Genomic DNA, 20,046 nt, shown 5'->3' with positions numbered 1-20,046 from the left:
TTGGGCAAGTTTGCTCATCACTAACAGTGAACATCTCTTACATAGTTACATACACCTGGCAACCTTAGATTCCCCTAGAAGGGCCTCAGATGGCAAGAGAATTGCCTCAGATACCCCCAAGTGCTTTAGATAAATTCCAAGGTGCCTTAGATGATCCCGGTGCCCCAAAGGTGGATCAAATGCCTTCAAAAACTGCCTCAGATAACCCAAGAAGTTTTAGAGAACACAGGGAGGGGGGGGGGGGGGGGTATATCAAACAGGTGTAAAGTAGAATTGGCTCAGTTGCCCCTAGCAACTAATCAGATTCCACTTTTCATTCCTCACAGATTCTTAGAAAAAAGAAAGGTGGAATCTGATTGGTTGCTAGGGGTAACTAAGACAATTGTACTTTACACCAGTTTGATAAATCTCCCCCACAGTGTCTGAAATAACCTGTCTCAGATAATCCAAGACGTTTTAGAGAACACAGGGGGGGGGGGGGGGATATCGAACAGGTGTAAAGTAGAATTGGCTCAGTTGCTCCTAGCAACCAATCAGATTCCACTTTTCATTCCTCACAGATTCTTTGAAAAAAGAAAGGTGGAGTCCGATTGGTTGCTAGGGGCAACTAAGACAATTATACTTTACACCAGTTTGATAAATCTCCCCCAGAGTGTCTGAAATAACCCCAAAAGTACCTCAAACGCTTCTAGAAATGTCTAGGCCACATCAACATGCCTAATATACCCCAAGAAATTCCTCAGATAAACCCAGAAGCACTGTGGCACTTTGGGGCTTATGTTAGACGTTTCAGAGAGTATTTGAGGTATTTCTAGGGTTATCTGAGGCACTTCTGGAGTTGTCCAAGTCGCAGTAACCCAGAATGGCCACTAGTCAATGTATGGAGCTGTCTGCTTCCAGCTCCATCTCCTGCATATGCCGGCACCATGGATCTGACCAACAGCTCATCAACAGGTGTACAGATCAGATATTGATAACATATTCTAATTATAGATAATCAATAAAAAGAAAGACCCAATAATCCCTTTAAGATCTCTGCTTACATTGAATGAATAAGAACCTTTATCATTTACTCTCTAATCTGCTGCGGTGTCATGTCACAAGGTCTCTGCTTTGATAAATTGTAGCCCTTTTGCCTGCCAAAATAGATAAATCAATATCGTTAATTGAAATAGCTATTGGTAAACCTCAGCTTAGAATATGGAGGTGCATGATACCCTATAGAAACAATCTAGGCCCTCTTGGCTCCTCTTAGTGGCCTAAGGGCTTACTGCAAAGCAGCACACGCTCTTTGCAAAGTTTGCACATTGGGTTTCAGCAATGTATACATTATTGCATACAACTCACTGTTTTGTTTTGGTTTGTAGCTGCATAGGTAATATGGTACAGATTTGTAAATTACTTCTTAAAAAAAAAAAACTCAAGCTTATCAGCTGCTGTATGTCCTGCAGGAAGTGGTGTATTCTTTCTAGTCTGACACAGTGCTCTTTGCTGCCCCCTCTGTCCATGACAGGAACTGACCAGAGCAGCAGCAAATCCCCATAGAAAACCTCTTCTGCTTGTTACAGTTCCTGAAATGGACAGAGGTGGCAGCAGGAGGCCCTGTAAAAGACTGGAAGTTCAGGACTTCCTCTGGGGCATACAGCAGCTGATAAGTACTAGAAAACTTAATTTTTTTAATAGAAGTAACTTACAAATTTGTATACCTTTCTGGCACCAGTTAACTTAAAAACTATTTTTCTTAGGAATACTTTTTTAAAATCAACTAGTAGCGCTGCAAAAAGTTGCAGTGTAGCCCTAGACTATAGGTCGCCGTACATTTAGTTTAAGAGAACCTGTCACCTTGAAAATGCAGTGTAATCTGCAGGCAAGTTATAGTTATAGACCAGGAAGAGCTGAGTGGATTGATATTGATATAATTTTGTGGAGAAAGGTCCAGGATAACTTGTCATTTATTCATGTAAATCTCTGATCATTCTAGCTAAAGTAGTCATGTGGGTGGTCCCACTCAGTGATTGACAACCCAACCATCCGTGTGTTAGTGTGCATTTAGAGACATCTGTCAGTTACTGAGTAGGACCACCCACTTGACTACTTATTCCAGAATTTACATTTATTTACTTAAATAAATGACACATTATTTTAGAATTTTCCCCATAAAATTATATGACAATCTGCTCAACTTCTCCTGCTCTATCACATGCTACCTGCAGATTACACTGCATTTTCAACATGACAGGTTCCCTTTAAAAGTCAGCTGACCACGCCATTGTGTATGGTGTCCACCTGACCCTCCCCCAACGATGCCTTTGGGGAAGAGGAAAACTGGACATGTTGGATTTTATCTGCCTTACCCTTTTGTTTTACAGGAAAAAAGCTGCTACAAAAGAAGTCTGGCAGCGGCTTAGGCGCCCTCTACCCATTTACAGACGAGCCGATTGTTTATGTAAACAGAGCGAACGAGGGAGAGATAACTGTCAGGTGAGTGTTGCTGAAGGTGTATAGGCACCTTATATCTCTAAATGAACAGGTCTGTCCCAATATCTTCATAGACAATAGGGAATAATTGTTACAATCTGACGCGGTTTATTAAATGTCTTTCCTATGAAAATAGACCGTATCACCTGAGGGATTTATTATTCAAATATTTACCCCAAATGAGTATAAATTTTCCAGAGTTCAGGTCGGGCGGCTAATCTATTATGCAGCCGTTGCTGTCACCGCTGACAGAATTCTCAGGTGTATAATGGTTCACACCATCACAAAGCGGGCTCGTATTTCCATTGTACAGAACCATGACTAAACATTTCTGCTCCCAAAGACTTTTCAATTTTTTGGTCAATGGAAAACAAAACAAAACTTCCCTGACTCTTTGAACTGACTCTGGTTGTATTTAGTGTGCTAATGTAAACCAGGCCATTGTCAGCCACTAAAGACATGCGTGCCACTTTGGGACAGACTTTAGGAGTCAAGAGCCAATTACAGTCTTATAAAGGCATTGTAATGAGGTCCCTGCAGTCACAGCACTTCACATTATGGGACAACTTCCAGTCTGCACAGATAGGGACCAAAATAGCCGAGCGACACTCGGCACATGGATGCTCCAGCTCTACTATCAACTAAAGTCTCCATATTCTGGATAACATTGTCCCGCACAAATTTGACACTTTTATAGCAAACACATTCTCTTTGATTTTGACAAATCTATAAATCACCAGATATTGCAAAGGGAAAGCAATGAGTTCTTTATCTATAGATTGACCTGGAACTGATTTTGCTCGTGTTTTAAGCAGCTCGGCGCAGATGGGGTCTGATGATGTATGCCAGTTTTCTGATAGAGATGGAGTATGCCACCATTTGTTTCCCATGTGCGGGTCCCTGTATGAAATTAAAGGCGTATGGAGGGACAGATGAGGCCTTGTGCACCAAACTGTACAAGACATCCATGTTCATAAGGCTTCATAGTAAGGAGCAACTTCAATACCACATTCTTGGCACATACGGATCATGATGAGTTTAAGGTGTTTTCCTATAGTGAAGATTTATCACCTATCCACAGGATTGGTGATAAATGTCTGATCCATGCGGGGAACCTGTCAATCACAAGAACTGATGGAGTGACAGTCATGTGAGTAGGCTGCTGCTGCTGGCTTTAATAGCTATGGAACTCAGATGGAGAGGCAGCATGCATAGCTGACCAGGACTATACAAACTGACCCCTGTGTTTGTGAATAGTATTGAGACAAGACACTGGTTAAAACTCTTCCTTATATATTTATCTTCCAAAAATCATTTATTTTCTATATCCATAGAACACGTGATAAAAGTTTATATTTTTTTAAACCCCACTGTTGGGACCCCCATTGAAAACTAGAACAGGATCAGCAATTTTAGAGGTTAGGGTTGATCCAGGTCCACCAGATTTTTTTTCACCCCAGATTATCAGCAGAATCAATGATGGAGATTTATCAAACATGGTGTAAAGCAGAATTTGCCCAGTTGCCCCTAGCAACCAATCAGCTTCCTCCTTTCATTTTTCAATTGATGGCCCTGCTCACACTGAGCAAGAATGTCGGAATCCCGCCGTGCTCAGTGTCTCACTGTGAGTGAAGGAGAGGCCATCCGCTTCTTCTCCTCTCCGCTCAAAGAAATGACATGTCATTCCTCCGAGTGGAGAGCGGCGGCAGCAGAGGAGCGTGCCACCTCTCCTTCACTCAAAACAGCACACTGAGCACGGCGGGATTCCGCAGCGGAGAGCTCCAACGTTCTTGCTCAGTGTGTACGGGGCCAATCAGTGAAGAAAGAAAAGTGGAATCTGATTGGTTGCTAGTGGCAACTGGGCCAGTTCTACTTTACACCATGTTTGATAAATCTATAACTATACTAAACTATACTATAACACTGCCAAGTTATCTGGGATCTTTAAGGCAACATACACAGTAGGCAGCTGCCTGCCATGGATTTTAAAGCATTACTATAAATTAAAAAAAAAAAGTTGACACGTCATAGACCCATTGATCACTAGAATGGGTCAGATAAAGCGAACAGCCCCATGGACTTACTATAAAATCCATCTCCTGCAGGAAGGTAGGGAGAGCAGCAAGCCAGGGAAAGAAGCGCTCAGATGAATGTTTCTCTCTGCTCATTCTAACAATTGATGGGCATCTAAACCCCCAGACCCTGATCCTGCATCTCTATGACGCAAAAACAAAAATTATAATAACACAAAAGATCCACCATAAAGGTCAGTTTCCATGTGGAAACACCTATTAACCTACTACTGCAAATCATACCTGCACAAATCAACAAGTGTAATCTGCAGTAATTCTGCCCAGTGGCGGTCTTTGGCACCAAGCACCCCAAGCGATCGCTTGGGGCCCCCAACATCCAGGGGGGCCCCCATGCCCCGCTCTTGTGCTCAAGACCGCTGGACAGGGCCGCTGCCCCGCTCGCTGCTGCCATCTGAACTGTAACTATGAGCACTCGTAATGAGCGCTCATAGTTACATGCAGCAGCACTGACAGGGCGGGAGACGTTGGCCCCCTTCCGGTCAGTCACTCTTGTGGCCGCAGGAAGGGTTTTCCCTGCGGTCACAACTGGCAGCTTTGTCCTTGTGGTGCCGGCGCTCCAGTGACATCACTGGAGCATCGGCGCCAGGACAAGGGGAGTGCAGCCTCTTGTGATCGCAGGGAAAACCCTTCCTGCAGCCACAAGAGTGAAGAGAAGAGGAGACGCCCAGACCCAGGTGAGTATAAGTGTTTTATTGTGTTATATACTATATGGGAGGGGGAGCACACAGGGATCTGTTTAACTGGGGGAGCGCACATCGGGGGTCTATATAAATGGGGGGAGCACACAGGGGGGCTATATAACAGGGGGAGCACACAGGGGGGCTATAGACTACTGGGGCTTCACAGAGGGGTCTATATACTACTGTGGGCAGCACACAGGGGGTCTATATACTACTTGGGTCAGCAGAATGGGGTCTATATACAACTTGGAGAGCACACGAGGTCTATATGCAAGTGGGGGAGCACACAGGGGGGCTATATACTACTGGGGGAGCACACAGGGGTCTATATACTACTGGTGGGGCACACAGGGGGTCTATATACTACTGGAGGAACATACAGGGGGTCTATATACTACTTGTGAGGCACACAGGTGGTCTATATATAACTGGGGGATCACACAGGGGTCTGTATACTACTGGGGCAGCACACAAGGGGGTCTATATAATACTGGTGGGGCACACAGGGGGTCTATATATTACTGGGGGAACCTCACAGGGGGTTTATATACTACTGGAGGAGCACACAGGGGTCTATCCAAGTGGGGGAGCACACAGGAGGTCTATATCCAAGTAGGGGAGCACACAGGGGGGCTAAATACCCCTGAGGGAGCACACAGGGGGCCTATATACTAGTGGGGGAGCACACAGGGGGTCTATATACAACTGGGGCAGCACACAGGAGGTCTATATACTTCTGGGGGAGCACACGGGGGGCTATATATAACTGGGGGAACACACAGGGGTCTATATACTACTGGGGGAAGCAAACAAGGGGTATATACTACTGGTGGGGCACACAGGGGGTCTATATACTACTGGAGGAACATACAGGGGGTCTATATACTACTTGTGAGGCACACAGGTGGTCTATATATAACTGGGGGATCACACAGAGGTCTGTATACTACTGGGGCAGCACACAAGGGGTCTATATAATACTGGTGGGGCACACAGGGGGTCTATATACTACTGGGGGAACCTCACAGGGGGTTTATATACTACTGGAGGAGCACACAGGGGTCTATCCAAGTGGGGGAGCACACAGGAGGTCTATATCCAAGTAGGGGAGCACACAGGGGGGCTAAATACCCCTGAGGGAGCACACAGGGGGCCTATATACTAGTGGGGGAGCACACAGGGGGTCTATATACAACTGGGGCAGCACACAGGAGGTCTATATACTTCTGGGGGAGCACTCGGGGGGCTATATATAACTGGGGGAACACACAGGGGTCTATATACTACTGGGGGAAGCAAACAAGGGGTATATACTACTGGGGCAGGACACAAGGGGTATAAACTATTGGGGGCAGCACACAAGGAGTATATATTACTGGTGGTAGCGCACAAGGGGTATATACTACTGGGGGCAACACACAGCGGTCTATTGTTTTGGACCGCGTGTCAAGAGGGGGGGGGCCCAGACATAACTTCGCTTGGGGCCCCAGAAATGCCAAGAACGACCCTGATTCTGCCTCATGTGACCTTTACTCAGAGAATGTCTGTTGCTCATTTATGTAATCAATGTTCCTATATATTTCTTAAAGGGGTAGTTCACCTCCCAAAAATTCTTTCAAATCAACTGGTGACAGAAAGTGCCAGAGATTTGTTTTTTACTTTTATAAAAAAAAAAAAATCTCAAGCCTTCCAGTACTTATCAGCTGCTGTATGTCCTGCAGGAAGTGGTATTCTTTCCAGTCTGAAGAGCAGTGGAGGTTTTCTATGAGAATGTGCTACTGCTCTGGACAGATCCTGTAAGAGACAGAGGTGTCAGCAGAGAGCACTGTGTCAGACTGGAAAGAATACACCACTTCCTGCAGGACATACAGCAGCTGATAAGTACTGGAAAACTGACGATTTTTTTTTTTTATTAGAAGAAAATTACAAATCTCTGCCACTTGCTAGAACCAGTGGATGTGAAAAGAAAAATTGTTGTGAAAAACCCCTTTAAAGCGACTCTGTACCCACAATCTGACCCCCCCAAACCACTTGTACCTTCAGATAGCTGCTTTTAATCCAAGATCTGTCCTGGGGACCCTCTCTGTCCTTCCTCCCGCCCTCCTCATCATTAGGAATGCTCCAGGCAGATTGCTTCCTATTCCCCACCTGTGTGGATAATGAACATGGGCTGGATCGTTAATACACCTGTGCAAAGCTCAAACAGCAGTAAATGTTCCTGGATCATTCCTAATGATGAGGAGGGTGGGGGGGAAGGACAGAGAGGTGGTGCCAGCCTAATGCATATACAAATGTAAGCCCCGGCCGTTAGACACAGCGCTGCAGGATTAAAAGTTGTTTTTAGGAGAATAACTGCATCCCCTGCCGAACGGACCCCAGGACAGATCTTGGATTAAAAGCAGCTATCCGAAGGTACAAGTAGTTTGGGGGGGGTCAGATTTTGGGTACAGAGTCGCTTTAAGAACCTCTTTGAATAGATTACACATAATTTAAGTGCGGTTTAGCTCTTGGGAAGTACAAACTTTGAAAGTAATCTGTGAATTTGTAAAAAAAAAAAAAAAAAAATCCACTTTTTTTTCCAGTGGGGATTTATGGCCACAAATTCCAATGTGCCCAGGCTTTTGAGGGGTTACAAATGATTTTTTTTTTATAGACAGGTCCTAATATTAAGCACATTGTGAAAGGATTTAGCAAAAAGTTATGGTCCATTTAGTAACATATGTAGCCCTTATTTGCAGCATCTAATGTTGGCCTTATTGATCCTAATGGTTTTCATATGTCTCTGTACCATTCCAGCACCACCTGTAAATCCATATTTCAGATTAATGAATTCCTTCCATCTCCCCTAACTACATGGGCTGTGAAATTCTTGCATTACTAGCATCATTTTTGAAAGTATGAATGTTAATATTCAGTGACTTCACGTCCGTTCTAGGCTGAGCCCGTTTTCTGGACTTTCTTGGTCCAAATACCAGATGGGTGAACTCTCCATGACATATATATGTACTAAAGGCAGCCATGATGCTTTAGAAGTGGTGTTAGTAACTCTTCTGGATAAAATTACTCTTTAATACAGCGGAAAAGACATCTATAGGTTTGTCCTCTGTTCCTAATAATCCAGATAGTGTCATTGAGGTTATGTTCCCTTATTACGTACTGAGACTGAGTTCTCCTCATCCATGTGTTGGCCATTTGTGTTGGGGTAATCTTATCACCAAAGTTATTCCCTATTCACAGACTTAAGGCCCTATTACATCAAATGAATGACCTATTACCAGCTGTTCCGGACGATAATCGTTTGGTGTAATACAGCTCTCCCTCACTGTAGGTCAATATCATGCCATGTAATACAGCCTGCAGGGATAGCTAGATCTCAAGAACAAGGGTCTCTTGTGCTCTTATTAGATGCAGCCAGAGATTGCCTGTGTAACCAGTGCTCCATTGATACTCTATGGAGCTTATGAACATTGCTGATCTCAGAGAACCTTAAAGCGACTCAGTACCCACAATCTGACCCCCCCCCCCCAAAACCACTTGTACCTTTGTTTTAATCCTAGATCTGTCCTGGGGGTCGTTCAGCAGGTGACGCAGTTATTGTCCTAAAAACAACTTTTAAACTTGCAGCCCTGTGTCAAATTGGCGTGGCCTAGAGTATCTGTACCCTAACTTTGCACCACCCCTGCGTCCCTCCTCCCCACCCTTTTCATCATTAGGAATGCCACTGGCAGGATTTTTCCTATTCCTCTGCAGTGAAAACTCCACAGGTGCCTTAACGATCCAGCCCATGTGCCGTGCTCACACAGGTGATGAATTGGAGAATACCTGCCTGGAGCATTCCTAATGATAAGGAGGGTGGGGAGGAGGGATGGAGGGGTGGTGCAAAGTTAGGGCACAGATACTCTAGGCCACGGCAATTTGACACAGGGCTGCAAGTTTAAAAGTTGTTTTTTAGGACAATAACTGTATCACCTGCCGAATGGAACCCAGGATAGATCTTGGATTAAAAGCAGCTATCTGAAGGTATAAGTGGTTTAGGGTGGGCAGATTGTGGGTACAGCTTTGCTTTAATGTTTGGAAGCCTCATAGAGAATGAATAGAGTTCTGGTTGCTCATTTGTGTTGCGGTTCCATTCGCTCAGTAGATAATGGACCTCTGTGTGGTTTCCTCTGTTTGTTTGGTCTCCTTGGTTTTTAGATTTCCTCCCACTCTCTAAAAATAGGTGACAGGTTAATTTGGAATTTAGAGTGTCAGCTCCATTGGGGACAGGGACTAATGTAAGTGAAGACAATCTCTGTACAGAGAGACAGGCAGCTTCCTGACACGCACCAGGACAGAAGCGGGAGGCATCATGGCTAAGCAACTGCCTGTCCAGAAGTAGATAATAATCTTTCAAGAGTATAAAATTGTATGCTGGGTATTATTTACATGTGGAGGTTTCTGATATTGCAGTTACATTATATCACCATGGTCACATGGTACAAAGGCAGGACACAGATGCCTAGATGGATGATTTAATTCCCAGACTAATTATTAGGTCCTTAAAGGGGTATTTCCATCTTGACAAGTTATGAGCAAAACTAAGTGATTGCAAGGGGTCCCTCCACAATCTCAAGTAAGGGGACCCCACAATCTCCGCTTGATGGAGCTGTGGATGCACCCTATGAGTCCATTTATTCTCTATGGAGCTGCCAGAGCAGCAGTGCTCATGCACGTCCCACTGCTCTGATTTAGGGCATAACTAAGAGACTGCAGGGGGTCCGACAGCTGAGGCCCACCGTAAACATTTAGTTATGCTGGATACCGTGTATAGGGCATAACTTGTCAACATGAGAATACCCCATTAAGCTCCACCATTTTAGCCACTGCTGACCTAAATAGCTTGGAAGAAGCTAGAAGACATAGAAATGGCTGTGCACATGACTAGTTTGGGTATAGATCTACTAGCGATACATATGATGGTAACACAACAAATTGTAGCTTACTTTTTGCTTCTGGAGGAGATATATACCATGTGGACTTTTACGAAAACAACAAATTGTAGATGCAAGAACAGAGTCTATTATCCTTCGTATCGTTGAATAGAAATTGCTGTAGGAACACCATGCATTGCTAACATATCACAGACTTCATCATGAGCAATACCCATGGGAAATTGTGTCGCTTGCCAGCATATGCACAATGGCACTTTTCTTTGATGGCTGTCTTGGGGCATAATTAATCCTGCGTAGTAAATCCCAGAGGACTGCTATTGCTGATGTAGTTTGAGGTATTAAAGAACTATAAAGTAGGCCTGATGCACACCATCTCCAGTAATGGTCCAAAACAAAATGTCTCCCGCTCCAGCTGAGAATCCAATTAGCAATAAGCAATACAATGGCTGGTTTCCCACTTTCCTAGTTTAGTGAACTGGTATAGGATTTTACTCGTCATAATGTCTGATTGTTTTAGAAAAAATACTAAAATAACTAATTTCTAAAAAAAAAGTATGTATGTATGCAATTTTAATAGAATCATATTTTTTGTAAAGGGATCCCCTCCATTATAGCTATTTATGGTATACCCCATGTTTAATCAGTCTTCAACCTCTCCCCTAAATGCACCTTAAGTCCGGGTTCACACAGCGTATGACACAGGCCGTTCTGTTACCCGGTTGAGTCACAGAATGGCCAGTGTCAGTGAAGATCATCACGGCCGGTACTGCAGTACCGGCTGGATGAACTTCATTTGTGCTGAATTGGGATGCATCTCAACTCGCCATAGCACCGGAGCCCCACTCTCCATTGTGTGAACTGACAGGTCTGTGCGTCCGCTATTTAATGAATAGCAAAAGACATGTCATGTTTTTTGTGAGGCTGGTTGGAATCGTATACTTGAGGGAGATTTATCAAATATGGTGTAAAGTGAAACTGGCTCAGTTGCCCCTAGCAACCAATCAGATTCCACCTTTGATTTTCCAAAGAGTCTGTGAGGAAATAAAGGTGGAATCTGATTGGTTGCTAGGGGCAACTGAGTTATTTTCACTTTACACCAGCGGTACTACAGCCATGGTGCACCAATCCACCTTCCAGCACACCCTTCATGAATATAGAGGCGGCTCTGTGACATCACTCCATCCTTTCATCGCTGTGGAGACCCAGATGAATTTAATGAGGAGGGGATGGCAGGTGTGGCAGATCAGTGTGTGTAGTTCTATCCCATTGCACCAATTAACAATACAATGGAGTTTTGCAGGAAAATAGCGTTAAGGTAAGAAAAACCTTCTTCCTCAGCGACTACTACTCTATGGCAATATAATAGCAGGTTAGATTCTTGTAACTTACTGCTAATTTCCCTATATTGGTGGATTTTAAAATAGAATTGTGCTATTTTGTAGTTTGCACCCCCTTTGAAGGGATTTGCCCTCCCAGCTTACCCATAAATATGCAAGTTTAGTTCGCTTCAGTGGAAGTCAAGGGGCTGAAACTCCCATTGATCACAACAGTAATGGGGCAGAAGTGCTTAGTAAATTGCATTTAAACCTTGTGCTACTTCATTAAAAATTTTTAGGCCCAATACTATTTTCTATTAAGTGATTCTTCTTCATATGGAAAAGTGACTGATGTGCTGACAGCTGTTTTGGAGTTCTTGCCCCTCATCAGTACAGAGCAGGATGCTGGAGAGTAGAGATGAGCAAACTTTACATTCGGGTTTGTCCAAACCTGAAATCTCCGCATTTGATTACCGGTGGCTGAAGAAGTTGGATGTATTTCTGTCAGTCTTTTTTCAACCAAAATTAGGAGTGTAATTGACAGGACAAAATGATAATGAAGAGATTTGCACAGCTTCTGTGTTTTCAATTCACTCCTGTTTTTGCTTGGAAAAAAAAACTGACTAAAAGACTGACAAAAATACTATGTGTGAACGTAGCCTTAGAGAGTCCTGGAAAACATGGATTTAGCCTATGGTCTTTGGCTGTTTCCATATTTCCCAGGTAGCCTTAGGGTCCTATTACAAGGCCTAATAATAAACAGTAAACAAGCACTGATCTGCTAGATTGGCACTCGTTTACTGAGCTATTACACGGGCCGATTATCGGGCAGCAAGGGCAGCCCTTGCATTTAGTGTAAAATAATAAATAATAAAGGGGTTATCCAGCGCTACAAAAACATGTCCACTTTCTTCCAGAGACAGCCCCACTCTTGTCTCCAGCTTGAACAGGGTTTTGCTTCTCAATTCCATTAAAGTGAATGGAGCTTAATTGCAAACTGCACCTGAACTGGAGACAGGAGTCGTGCTATCTCTGAAAGAAAGTGGCCATGTTTTTGTAGCACTGGATAACCCCTTTAACTCACCTTACTGCGTTTCCAGGTGTCCTCAGAGGCCATCTACGCTGTGTGCAGCTCTGCCTCTGCTCTGGTCTTTGCAGTGACAGGCCGCCGGCCACTCAGCCAATCACTGGCTAATACAGGCCACGGCCAGTTATTGGCTGAGCGGACGGTCTCAGACGGTGATTGACTAAGCCACCACCCAGGAACACGGTAAGGTGAGTTAATATTCATTATTTTACCCTACAATCATTAGCCGTCGGCCATGGGTTGCTATTACATGTAGTGATGTGCTGTTGGCGCCCAATGATTAAATGTCTGAACCCAAAGAAACGCTCAGCCGATGATCGTTTTATCGGCTGATCATTTTCTTTATTACACAGAGCGATAATCGTCCGAATCATCCTGACTTGGCCAATTAACGCTCCGTGTTATAGGGCCCTTAGAGCTGCATCCAACTGCTGTATCCACTGGTAATCAAATGCAGAGCGTTCAGGTTCGGTTGGACCTAAACCTACTCAAAGTTTGCTCTTCTCCACTAGAGAAATGTCGAAGGGAGGTGTCTAAACCAGTGTTTCCTTGTAAAGAAATGGTAACTCATCTGTAGACAGGTGTTTTGGGCATCTTGAGCCATTAGAAAATTAATTTGCATACTTTTTTTTTCGCCATAGAGCACTGCTTAAAAAAGAAGTATCCATACACCATACTCTGCTCTGTACTGATAAAGGGCAAGAACCCAGAAGTTACTGTCTACTAATGGGTAAGCTTTCCATGTGGATAAGACTTGTATGAGCTATTGCACGTACTTTTTTTTCCCATGGATCATTGCCTGAAAAATAATTCTCCATACACCACTGAATCTCTTAAATGAGAATCAGTACTGATCCCCCCCCAGCTATTAGTGAAACAATGTGATCATTTGTATGCTATTTATGCCATTTATGTTGGAGTTCCTTTTTCATTTTGTGGTTGTCTATTTACTTCTGCAGATTTTTTTAATGACCACGCAGACTATTATGCTGGTATGTAATCAGATTTGTTATATAGGTGGCTTACACTGGCACAAAAGGAAGACGTGCCCTAGATATTTCAGCAATTTGCTTGCGCTTCCAGAGGGAATTACTTGTATCTTATTGTTTGCTGATGGCAATGTTTTATTTCTATCCTCAATTTATTTATGTCTTTAGGCAACGTTCTTTGGACCATATTAGCAGCTGAGCACAAACTTGTTGAATGGCTTACCATAGCTTATACCTCCTATTTCTTCTCATTGTAAAATGCTATACAACATGAATAAAAATAGTAAATGTGATTTTGTATTTTCTATATTGTAATTACTGAAATCTCAACGCATCATAGGTGTACTGTATATGCACCAAGCTTAACCTGGACCATCAGGGAACCTGGAAATCTCCAGTTAGATTAAGGGCCTATTAGTAATGTAAACAAGCGCAGGTCGCTTGATCGGCACTCGTTTACTGAGCCTACCACATGGTTTGATAATCGTGCAGCAACGGCTGCACAGACACTGTAAGTGATGTCCATGCAGCTCTTGCTTTAAAAGTTCAAAATAATAAAGTATATACTTTACCTCTCCACACTCCCCGGTGTCTTCCTGGCTTTTCCCTGCTCCCTGCAGTCACTGGTGCAACTTCAGAGTCTGTCTCTGAAGTGATAGGCCACTCAGCCAATCACTGGCCACGGTGGTCCCGTACCAGCCAATGATTGGCTGAGCAGTCTGTCACTTCAGGGACAGACTCACTTCGGCGGCTGCGAAAAGCGGGGAGAAGCCAGTGAGACCCTGGGAAATGTTGAGAGGTAATGTATATACTTTATTATAGTCATCAGCTGTCAGGCAGGTATCGCTATTACATGTAACGATGCGTGGTTAGTCAGGTCCAAAAGACATGGTCAGCCCTAAGATGTTGGGCCTTTCATGTCATCACAGCATCCTGCTGAATCTACCAACCTCCTCAATTTATGGTCATTAACAAGTCCTTCGCAAAGGCGGTGACTGGTGCTGAGGTAGGAGCAATCTTACACATGTACATAAAGTCAATAAGGGGACAGATAAAGCTTCCATATAGCATAAAGTTGTATGAATTCTATTGGTTGGCTCTAGATACCCCAATCTAACACTAATATGCACCATGAAATGTCATAGCTATGTACATTTAGCTAGTGCATATAAGTCCGCACACACACAATATGGTATTTCACTGTTTCTAATGAAAACTATTTTGTCATTTGAATCTTTTTTTTTTATAGTTAAATGTGTTGGTGGGGATTGAGGTTGGAAAATTCACTTTTACTGCTTTCTACGTTGAGCGCCTGGTTTTTCGCAGCTCAGCCCTATTCAGGCTGGTGTTTGCCAACCTAGCTTGAGTATAAACATGTAATTTCCTTGACGCAAAGAAGAGTCTCTGAATTCCGTCCATTGCATTCCTGTCACGTTCTAGAATATGAGCATCGCCTTCTTCATAGGGTGATGTGAACATTGTCCTTCCATTGAATGATTTGTTCTCTCCTTTACAAAATAGGAACTGTCATTCCGAAACGACACAGAGCACAGATGTACGTGTGAATTTTATTGAGGGAAATATTTTCTTATATTTAGCACAGAGCCGTGTGTCAAATAATGTCTGGCCTTATTAAACCGGCCTTCATTGTTGGTGAATAGGCTTGCCTCTTTATAGAGTTTGGCACCGGATTGCATTACACGCTGAATAAAAGCACTTTGGGTCGATAGTTTACTTGGTACTCTCATTTTCCTTGCTCACACCAACTTAGATTTAACAGAGTTATTGCAGCAATGACATATAAACAAATCCGAGTCCATTACGACAGACCTGAAGAACATTGCCATTGTGGCTGGCTCTGTCGTGCACCTTAGCTGTGTTAATTTCATCTGACACTGCTGGTTTGTTTTCCGTCTCTGCATCCTTGACAAAGATCCCTTATGTTCCCATCTTAGGCCGTACAAACTGTTAAAACTCCACTTATCCCCAGGGGCAATGCACAAGCTGGCCGGAGAACATGATCTGTAACTGGACTTTAACAAGTTGTTGAAAAGTCACAAATGATGATAATTCAATAAGGCACGGCCAGATTCGGGTTACCATCTGATAAGGCCGCTCCAGGGACTACATCACTAAAAGGTATTTTGCATTATCCTTTTAAGTTTAACAGAAGACATTTTGTGAAAGGATTTGTGGGTGATTTGGGAATGATTATGTCACTAAGACAGCGATCGGCCGCCAAGTGCCGACATGTGCAAGTGTAAAGCGTTCCTCCAATAAGCCAAGAATTTCCCTATAATGCAAGCTTATCATATTATCTCAGTAATTGAGGTCCACAATCAGCTTAGAATAGCCATTAGGTTTTATGAAGATGGCGAAAATTAACTATATAACTTATAAATTGCCAACAAGTTATTTTGAATATTTAGATAAAACCAGACACTTCGTATGGTGGGACGTTATATGTTATACTAAATGGACACAGCCTCAAAACATTTAACAGGTCTTCATGCTGTCTGCAAACACCTGCCGCGGATTCTGCAGCTCGCCTCCGCTTGCGGACGCTGCCGGCCGCACACATCTCCGCTGGTCCCTGAGGCTTCATTCTTCGGGCGGACGGCAGAATATGGTAAACCATAGAATGAAACCTATGGGACCAGTATAGATGTGCACGACCGGCAGGAGGGGCGAGCTGCGGAATCCGCAACGGGTGTTCCACCGGGATTCTGAAGTGTGCACATACCCTTATACTGTACTATAACATAAATAAGATTACATTCTCATTAACATGTTCTTCTAATCCTGTGACTATTTATGTATGACCAATGTATTATTCCTTTACACGATTGTAAATCTTTGTATTTTTATACCTTAGAAAGCAAATAAAATACTCTTTAAAAAAAAAAATAACAAAGTCCTGTATATAAGAATCACACAATTACTGCCTTAACATGCATGGATTAGCCCTTGGGTGGTCAGCTTTACACTGTGATCTTTACACAACAGCCATATATGTACAGCAAATCTCATGGTAAATGTCAACAGGAGTCTCGACTTTCCCATATACATTTGGGCTATGCAAGAAAACAAAAGGCAAGTGCCAACAAGCTAACAGGACTAGACTAAATATTTATTTTCTCCCAAATTTCGATGTCAGCCAAAGGTCTGCCAGTCTGTTAAGCTGATCATACACAAGACACCCAAACATGACAATTTTATCTTGGGTGATTGACAATCTTTCCTCCAAAACAGTTGTCTGCTTTTCCTTCTGAGGGATATTCCTGCTAGCGCCCCTCCCCCGCCCCACACTTACCTGCTCGCTATCGGCGCATGTCAGGTCAGCACTCGCTTGCTCCCACAGATTGCCCTGTGTAATAGGGGCTTTAGTCTAATGGACATTCATTTCACAGCTAGCATGTTTATGGCATTGGATAGTTGGTGCATTCTGCTGATAATAGCAGTATCTACTGACAAGTTTTTATCATCTATGGCCACTGCCGCGATAACTAAAGCTGATCAGTAAGATCGGCCCTTGTTTACAGAGCCTTTACAAATCGTGAGGCCATACAAACTCATCATTATCATCTATATATCCCCTCTGTACACAGGGTGACGTGTGGTAGATAATGACGGTTTCAGTCCCTCAAAAGTTCCAATGAGTCAAAAACAATTATTCGCCATCTGATCGCTGGCTCTTTTACATGGCCCAATTATATCAGAATTGAGCATTCCTAATAATGCAAATTTGCATTTGCACAATAACCGCCCTGTATAAAAGGGATCAGTAATACAATGGATTTTCTATCTGATTGTTATATTGATTCCATCTACAGTGAAGCATTTACACATCCTGCCGGAAAAACATTGTCCCAAAGAGTCTTCAAAGATTCTTCTAAGTGAAAGACGATAGACATTTCAGCCCTACTTGACACAATGTCGTAGACTAGCAAGTAGTAAACAACTGAATCAGTAGACCCAGTAAAAAAATGTTTAGGGTGTTGGTAGTGTTTTATCATGAAGAGCTGCAGGATACTGAAGAAGGATGGGGGTATTTAGGTTGCACTTCTTTCAGCACCGGGACACAGTCAAAGAAAAGTTCTTGACCTCTGTATGGCAGGATGACACTATGACATAGAGTCCGGCCGAGGCAGCTGCAGGACATGGAGTCTGACCTCCTGAAGGAAACATTGGGTTAAACATCCACTCTGAATGTCTTTATACATAGAAGGAAAAAAAACACCTAAATTTATCTTCTGACCTGTCATTAGGGGCTTTGAGCAATTCACAATGTGTCACGGCCCTTGTGCTTTAAGAGTCAGAGCCAAAAGAGTTGTTTTTCCTAATAAAATTGTAGTACCAAATCCTTGTTTAGGTTTATACATAGTCAAACAGAGTAATTTCCAAAAGCAAACTTACTGCATTAAAGGGGTACTCCAGCGAAAATCTTTTTCTTTCAAATCAACTGGTTTTACTATTTACTTTTATTTATGCCCTGCAGGAAGTGGTGTATTCTTTCCAGTCCGACACACTGCTCTCATGCTAACATCTCTGTCCGAGACAGGAACTGTGGAGAGCAGCAGCAAATTCCTATAGAAAACCTCTCCTGCTCTGGACAGTTCCTGTCTCGAGCACTGTGTCAGACTGAAAAGAAAACACCATTTCCTGCAGGACATATAGCAGCTGATAAGTATAGGAAGATTGAGTATATGAGATTATTAAAATAGAAGTAAATTATAAATCGATATAACTGTCTGAAACCAGTTAATTTGAAAGGCAAATATTTTCGCTGAATAACCACTTTTTACTTAATCCTAACATATTGGTAATATGCAATATGCTGCTATAGTTATAAGCTATATACTAAACCAATGATTTATTTCATCAATGCATCTAAAACTTATTCTCCTAGACCTAACTACCCCCCACCTTCCCAATGTGTAAATTTTCCTTCTGCATTTTGCTTAATATAAAAGGTGTATATGTTTAAAGTTACTCAGTAGCCCCCCCCCCCCATCCTCCCCCAAACCGCTGGTATCACTGCATTGCCGTGGTAAATTTGTGTCTGGTCCCGGGGTTAAAAATATCTCCTGGTGCCATCCTTTTTTATAAAAAAGAAAAAAAAGAAAGAAAAACTCTAAGCTGTGTCAATGAGGCGGGGCCTAGGGGCATAGCTAATAAGAAGAAAGGTGGTAAGAAGAGAGAGCCACTGCAGGCCTAGGGCACAGATGCTCTAGGCCCCGTCTCATTGACACTGTGCTGGATTAAAAGAGCATTAAATAACAGATAACATATCTGTGTTCATGTATCATATGGGGTATCCTACAGCATAGAACAGGGTAAACGAAACTAGAAAGACTTCCACTCAGCCCCTTAAGTAAGTATAGAACAGTCTGTGACATGTAATACTATTTCTTTCTTTTATCCATCTGTATTGGCAGTCATGGTGAATATCAGCCTTACGGTAAATAGGGGTCTCTTGTCTATAAAATAATGTAAACAGAAAGGTGAGAGCCCCCAGCCACCTATGTCCTCTTCTCCATCTACAATAGGCACAGTTGCCCCTTCAGTCTGTCTGGTGATATGATACGTACAGAGGAGCTGACAGTCTGCTGGCTCTTAAATTACCGGAAAGGTTTTGTGAAATGCCAGTAGACGCCATTCCATGAAATCAAAGGATTTTTATTGGCTGGACCTCAGTGGGAGATGGCAATGAATGCCCTTTCCTCATTATTAACCAGGATCCCCTATAGGTTCTATCGTCATAAGCTATTTTGTATGTGACTCTCCAGCCTGTAGCTGTCTCCATCAGTGATGCCTCAGGTTTATGACATTGCACTTTCTGATCCTAGATAACAGTAACTGAATGGTTACTTTAGCGGTGAGTGTTATTTATTAACCAACAAGCTGAGGGTACGGGCAGACAACTAGTAAAACAAGGAGACAAGTGGAGGGAATCTTTGTATGTTTGCCGAGTCCTTTAAAGTCTTACAAAATTCCCAGTTCACAGAACGTGGTCTTAGATCTTTCCATTTACTTTGTGGCTAAATCTTTTCTAACTTCACAGAACCAGCTGCAAATTTGACTTTTGTTGCGATTTTTTATTACTTAAATGTTTGCACCAGTGTACGTAGCAGGGTTTATACTAATGTAAATGTTTATGTACAGTGAGTAAGACAGCAGACAGGTTGCTTACTAGAATCTTCTGTGCAGATGACGCAACCACCTTATATAGTTCAAAGCTCCAATTAAAAGTATATGATGGTGCAGGGTCCACAAGGAGGGTGGGTGGAGTAGTCTAGGGAAGTGGGTAATTGTCCACTGGGCAAAGTGTAAGGCTACGTGCACATGAGCAAAAGTGGTGGAATCCTGCTGCGGAGAGTGCCGCCAGCCTCCCTGTCATAATGTCTATGGGAGGCTTACACGCCTCCTCTCTCCGTGCTGAAGAATGACCATGTTCATTCTTCAGCGTGGG

The 20,046-nt window shown here is 43.1% G+C and overlaps 1 long non-coding RNA gene across 1 annotated transcript in view; it reads left to right on the top strand.

The window, feature by feature from the left end:
• The first annotated feature begins 11,294 nt into the window (after positions 1 to 11,294).
• LOC138802065 (uncharacterized) overlaps positions 11,295 to 20,046 on the top strand; it is a 50,308-nt gene continuing 41,556 nt past the window's right edge. The window contains exons 1-2 of the long non-coding RNA XR_011364674.1: positions 11,295 to 11,497; positions 15,530 to 15,713. This is a non-coding gene — a long non-coding RNA (uncharacterized lncRNA). The remainder of the gene's footprint in view (positions 11,498 to 15,529; positions 15,714 to 20,046) is intronic.

Source organism: Dendropsophus ebraccatus, chromosome 9, assembly GCF_027789765.1.
Source record: "Dendropsophus ebraccatus isolate aDenEbr1 chromosome 9, aDenEbr1.pat, whole genome shotgun sequence".
Lineage (NCBI taxonomy): Eukaryota > Metazoa > Chordata > Amphibia > Anura > Hylidae > Dendropsophus > Dendropsophus ebraccatus.
Note: the sequence above shows the minus strand (reverse complement) of the source record. Positions and strands in the feature narration are given on the sequence as shown.